We start from the raw sequence: 6,525 nt of genomic DNA on the forward strand, positions 1-6,525 counted from the left end.
AATATAGCATGTGCAGTGAAATACTGGTTCAGTGAATTGATTCTCCTAGAAAAAAAAATTCCAGCTGTAATATTCTTGTGAGAAAAGAATACTACCAAGGGATGCTGCCTGTAGCAGACGCGAATCGCCACAGCTAGCAGTAAAGTAAGCCTACATCTTATTCTCTGCAAATGTATTCCTAGTCATTGCAGAAGCCTAGTGACCCTGCTCTGGTAGTGGAAGGCCATTTTGGGAAGATTCTATGTTTTGCGTGACACTCAAGTATATTTTTCTGCATGCATCTCCCTTTGAGAAATACCCACACACATAAAGGGGCGCATTCATTATGCGATATCAGCCCCCTTCTTTTTTTACAGCAGATCTGTATGGCAGGATATTTGGTGTCGTGCGTGTGAACAGAAACTATGAGATACACCATGCTTCATCATCATGGAAAAACACCTTGCGGCTCACACCCGATTATACAACATACGCTTGACAGGTGGGCCCAACATTAACATAAGCTCCACGCATCCTGCAGGAAATGCTTATTTTTTAGTCCAAGCTCTCCCAACATGAAGCAGGTGAGTAGTTTGTCTGGTTTGAAGGCCTCTGCGGGCTATCTCTAAAAGCGATCGAACATCCATGTGCACGCGCATTTCATTTTTTTATTTTTTATTTACCATGATTTTATAAGTAACGAATAAATAAGGCAATAGCCCAAAAATGAAGCATAGTATTTTAGTCAAGCACGTACTTCACAAGAAAAAAATTGATGGGGTGGCGCAGGGGACCCGCGGTTCCTGGCAGCCGCCGTTTTTTGTTTCATATTCCGGTCTTTGCTCAGGACGAAATTCAAAACTACTGTCTAAAATATGAAATTAAAAACTACAAAAAGGATAACCCCTTTAAAGGAAACAGCGTTTAGCCATGAAAAAAAAATTGCTAAGAAATTGGCGCAGCTTGCACGAGTGATGCAAGGCTGGGGAAAGAGCAGAGCTGGCGGTCCCTTTGACTTCGTAGGCGACCCGGCTGTTGAACCACACGTACATTCCTGAACTTGCCGCTGAAAGTTATTCAAGTAGGCTCGGTTTCACATATCCCCCAAGGTTGACGACGTTAGTACGCACTGGAACCTGCGCCAACCGGCTTCACGGTCTCGGCGTCTCTCGCGGGAACACGACATCTGTGCTCCCCACTTCAGGCACGAGCACACGTGAACTGGAGAAGACTACAGCACGCTAGAGATCACGCCATGGACGCTGGGCAGAATGTTCTGGGAGGTCAAGCTGGCCAACGTCGGGGATCCTCACGAGGCGCACGCTCACGTGCATTCATTATTTTTCCTCGGTATCTTTTGTGAGCTCTGCACGGGGCGCAAGCCCACGTGCACGCCTGGATGAAGCCGCTGTACCCGAGCCATTATACCATGTGTTGCGTAGTGATGCTCCGGCTTAACAGGCGCCGGTGAAGCTAGGCGGAGCCATGCTTAGGCTAGCGAAGCGCGCATGGAACTATGCAGAGCAGCGCCAGCGGTTGTAGGGCAATGCCAGGTGACGTCATCGCTTACAGAAGATTCTGGTGCGACGAACGGATTACGTTCCGCTTAAAAACGGCTCTACTTATTTTAACTACTCGTACTCCCCCGAATTCCATATCTGGAATATTGAACAACTTTAAAAGTGGCAGGTAATGTCGGCCAGAAATATCGTTACATCAAGATTCAAAATAAAAAGCCGGGCAACACAGCTGACAAACTCGTTGCATTATTTTTTACTGAAGGTCTAGCGGCTGAACTAGCATGTTCGAGAACAGTCTCCGTGTCACGTGCGACGCAACTTCTGCTACTATTCTGGATTCGCGCGTTAATAAACGTTTTCGCATTCTGCGCCACGCCAGGATACAGTTAAAGGGGTACTGACACGAAAGTTTTATGTTCCACTTTTATTGCTTTTGTCGATACTTAATGGTCTGTCGCACCCGAAACAGCACATAAATACTTCACGCGCGATAATTAATTACATTAAACGTTTTGAAAATCGTTTGTTTCTAATTCCCGTGCTTTCGTCCCAAAAGGCACATATGACAGAATCTCGGCATGACCTCACCGCTTTGTGCGGACGTCAAAACACTGCGGAGACCAATGGGGGCGACCGCCACCGGAGCTGAACGGCTGAGCTGCCTGAAGGTGCTAGGCCTACCATTGCGACGGAAATTCGATGACCGCTTTCAAAAAAGTCCTGATAGCGACTTCTCTTGCGATTCCGGGCTATATTATCGCTCCCTTTCCCGTGTGTGGAACTTTATTTTTGCCAACAGTGCCTTTCTGGGCAGCGGTTACGCCTGCAGCTCTGGCTACGTGAACCCGTTTGTGAAAGCGCCGGGCACCCGCTCGCCGCTCGCGAGACCACGCGAGTGAAGTGACGTCACGAGTTTTTGACGAGCGCTGTCCGCGTCGCTTCTTTTGGCTACCACGGGATGATGTCACGCTGATGTCCATTTGCCGAGTTCGGCTCCGCATGCTGTTCCGTCGGCGTGATAAATGAGATCGAATTAAAGTATGGTCTTGGCGTCGCTGGCCGCTCATATTTGAGTCAGGGTATTCGGTTGAGTAAAGGAAGTGAACTGTGCAACAATATTAACGCCGAAAATTGGTGTCAGCATTTCTTTAAGATTTCACAACACTATAAAACAAGCCACATTTCAAATTTCTTCTCTGTTCGCGTTGTTTTATTGAACGTGTGAAACACAGCTGTTATGATGTGGCCTAAACCCGGCAAGCAGAATGCCTTTTCGGGCATAACTTTTCTTTTAGCAAAAAAAAGAGCTGTGTAACAAAACAAAGTTCTCTGAATATCGACTGCTCTGTGCCGACAGGAGAAATAGAGAACCGCACTGCCATCGACATTGTAACTGCTTTTTCGGGCTTCACATTTTTAGCAAAAAGGCGGTGTAACATAAAGCTTTGCCGGACAAGAACAATAAAGGGGATGCATTGACCTCCATGTGGCAACTAAATCCGCTGCCTATCTTCTATGGGCACATTTTCGCTTCCACAAAAGAATGACATCTGTCTTAGCCAAGGGTCAGATATACCGATAACCTAAATGAAGCGATCGTCTCCACAAGGAGCACCAAGACGACAGCGCTGCTGAAGCACCCATCCAGGGAAATGCCGCGAGCCTGTGAACGTGGTGTGAGGTTAAAAAATTGGCCCCTGTCCGCTTTAGCTGTCTTGAGTCTGTTGCATAGTACAGCAGCAACGGGGAGCTTTTTTTTTCCGTGTAAGTTTCCCGTGTGCTGCGTTTGATGGCCTGCACGCCCATGTTGTAATATTTTATTTCAATTCAATTTTACACTGATCTGCTAATCTTCTATCATTCGTAAATTATCAGGCTTCCTTGTCATTCCACTTCAATAAGTGCCCTTGTGCCAGAAAATTCATGCCTACGATTTATTCTGTTCCAATATTTTAATCGCGGCTTGGCCTTATACCTGTTATAACTGGATTTCACAGCGGGATTTTGCATGCTATACGCGTGTGCTAATAACTTTCACGGTTATTCCGACGTCACAATCCAATTTTCTCCGCCCCTTTTAAAGAAGTGCCCGGCACAGGGCAAGTATGGCAGTATACAATGAAAACTATTTTCAGTGCTCCTTTTATAAAAAGGCACCCTATTTGCGGGTTTTTACCACACAACCAGCTGCGCTGGACCATCTTCAGTCAAACATCACAAACGAAAATTGGTCGCGTACCTGCTGACTTCGTAGCAAATGTCCTCAAAACATGATAGTCTTCCGCTGCTTCTGCCACGTAAATGCCTTGTCTCTCCCGCCCACCTTTCATGATCCCCTTTCCACGAGTCAACGTAAATGCCCTTAGAGGAAGGCACCAAAGCCTGTTTAGAGGAAGACGAAGACTAAATTTAAATCTAGCGCCAAAACAACGGGCGAATTATTTTTCGTCCCGCCGAAAAAGCGGCAGCAACCTCCCTCCAATGGGAGAAGGACGAGTCCATCAAAGTCAAGAGTGCCCATTTTGCGAGTTCTGCGAAAGCACCCTGTGAAAACAAACGAGTGACTGAAGCTGGAAAGGGGGCACAGCCTGACGGATAAAGGAGACGGCAAGGTCCAGCACGAGCAAATCAGGATTGACGCTGCTGGGACACCGACCTCGCAACCAAAACCTGGGCGAGAGTGCACGACGACGCAGCGGCTATGCCTCCTCGATGCACCACCAGTTTTGGCGGCCACGGCCCCTCACGAAGCTACACCTTCAGTGCTTCGTGCACGCTGCGTTGCGTCTCTGCAATCTCGGCTACGCTAAAGCCACGACGAGCCAGCCACACCCAAGGAGGTTAAAAAAATTAACCTCCTTGGCCACACCGTATCAACGCCCAGATGACAGCAGACGCGGTATGCACAGTAGCTAAGAACGGTTGAACGATGACTCTGAAGGAATTTTTATAGTATATGTGTTTGAACTGGAACACTTATTTGTGTTTTGTCAGGTTCTGTTGCAGATGGGGGAAAGCCCGTATCTACGTAAGTAACAGCCTAGCGTCTGGACATATTCCACAATACCTTTATAGTTTTGTTCACTGCAGAACGCACAGTTTTGGTTCAACTAGTTGTCTATTCATTGTACCTTTTCGTTTTCAGAGAAATTTTAAACAGAACACTTCCACCTCGCCGTGCGCGAATCACCAAAATCGTAAAATGAAGATGTTGCAAACCATGCGTTACCGGCAACAGTTAAGCTTGCCCCGCTTCCCCCTTCCCTATTCTTCCTCAACCCTCTGCTTGACTCGAATTTGTTTAATTTTCCGCTGAGAATCGCGATCAAAAGCTTTTTAAAGTTCCACTGCGACCCCCCGGAATATTTGGGGGACCTCTCCTAGTTTTTCTGCAGGAAGGACGCAAGACGACACCACCAAAATGTACGAACCAGCCACCATTCGTAGCCTTAACATTACAATTCTGCCCTAGCATTTTTTTCTGAAAAAGCAAAGCTTTCACTTCAGACATGCCCGGATTAGCTATGCGTGGGTTATTGTCTAATGGCAGATGCTGAGCTACTACTCGAGGGTCATGTCAAAAAGAGTTCGAAAGGCTGGCATGTCTATGTTTTGCTCCTGCGCGACAGCTGCGGTTTAGATCGGAATGTGCATTTACATTTTCCGCCAACTTTCCTAAAGCTTCGCGGTCATGACTAAGGCATGATGTTTCGGCAAGTATCATGATCTGTTCTGGCCCCGCAGGCTCCCGGCGTTTGGAGTGCAGGACGATCGGATTCCCCCCTCCCCCTTTTGCGAATCGAGCAATGTGCCGCTAGGTACGACCTTCAAACGTTCGTACTCTTAGGCCCCGCTTGCCACGTTTTGCTACCACTTCTCCTCTGTAAGTGCACTGGCGAGATTTACAAGGTACCTAAAGTCGTACTTGCGCTTTCGGTATAAAGGGCGAAGAATTCATTCCCTCCCACGCCCTCCCGACCCTCCTACACACACATACGCGCTCGCATTTCTTTTTCTCTGCTGATAGGTGGCAGCGACAGGTAAAATCGGCGGTCTTTAAATCAGAAGAAGGAGCATTTTAGGTAGCGTTCTCACCTAAACCCAGTACTCCTCACCTGCTGACCTAGACAGCACCCCCAATTTGCGCCTCGTGGTCAAACAGAACGAAAATGGAACAGTCCGGCATGGCACCGTGCATTACCGACCTCCGTGGCCAGAGTAAACTCCCGTCTCTGAGCACCGCGGGGCTATTTTTAGACAAGCACTGTGCCACTTGCAAACCTAAAATCAACATCAGACGCTTCTCTATACCGGAAAAGCCGACGGATTCAATGTTGCGGCCCGTTTGATAAAAAAGAAATCTCCGTTCTGGTGAACACCACCACCACCGCCACAGCTGAGTAACTTTCACAATCGGATGACCCTCTTAGCTGTCAAATCTGTCCAATCTAAGGATGCCCACTGTTCAAGGAAGCAAAATCGACGTTTCATGGTTCATAACCACCTTTGCTTTCTTTCTACACACTATTCTTTAGAGACAAACATACGTGCTCCGCGTTGTACTGACTATTCAGTGGCTCATTAACACGCAATATTTGTATTTATCGAAATTATATTTAGGGTTTTTTCAGAAGCTTTACTTGGTAAACCGCATTTAGTTTATACATTCATACAAGGCTGTGGTTTTGAAATTGCGTAATCGATGGACACGTCTCGCTAACAGTAGGAAAGTTGACGTTCAACGATTCAATAGAAAAACGCGAAAGCAGCATAATTGTTGCCTTCCGTGGAGTTTTCCATAAAATAGACATTTTCACTAGACAAATTCACACTGTAAAGGCGCGGCAGCACATACGTATTCTGACGTGCATTACTCGCAAGACGAATTTTGTTTGCAATTGTTTGATTGTATACCGAAAAGACCGCGGCACGACTATAGGTGCAAAAGTCAGTGTGCAGCAACTGGTTGCACACCACTGCATGGCCCAAACTCGCAGAATCATCACTTACACTCTTAAGCACAGGG

The sequence above is a fragment of the Haemaphysalis longicornis genome, unplaced genomic scaffold (assembly GCF_048455015.1).
Source record: "Haemaphysalis longicornis isolate Haplotype H1 unplaced genomic scaffold, Haemaphysalis longicornis Haplotype H1 scaffold_10, whole genome shotgun sequence".
In the NCBI taxonomy this organism is placed as follows: Eukaryota; Metazoa; Arthropoda; class Arachnida; order Ixodida; family Ixodidae; genus Haemaphysalis; species Haemaphysalis longicornis.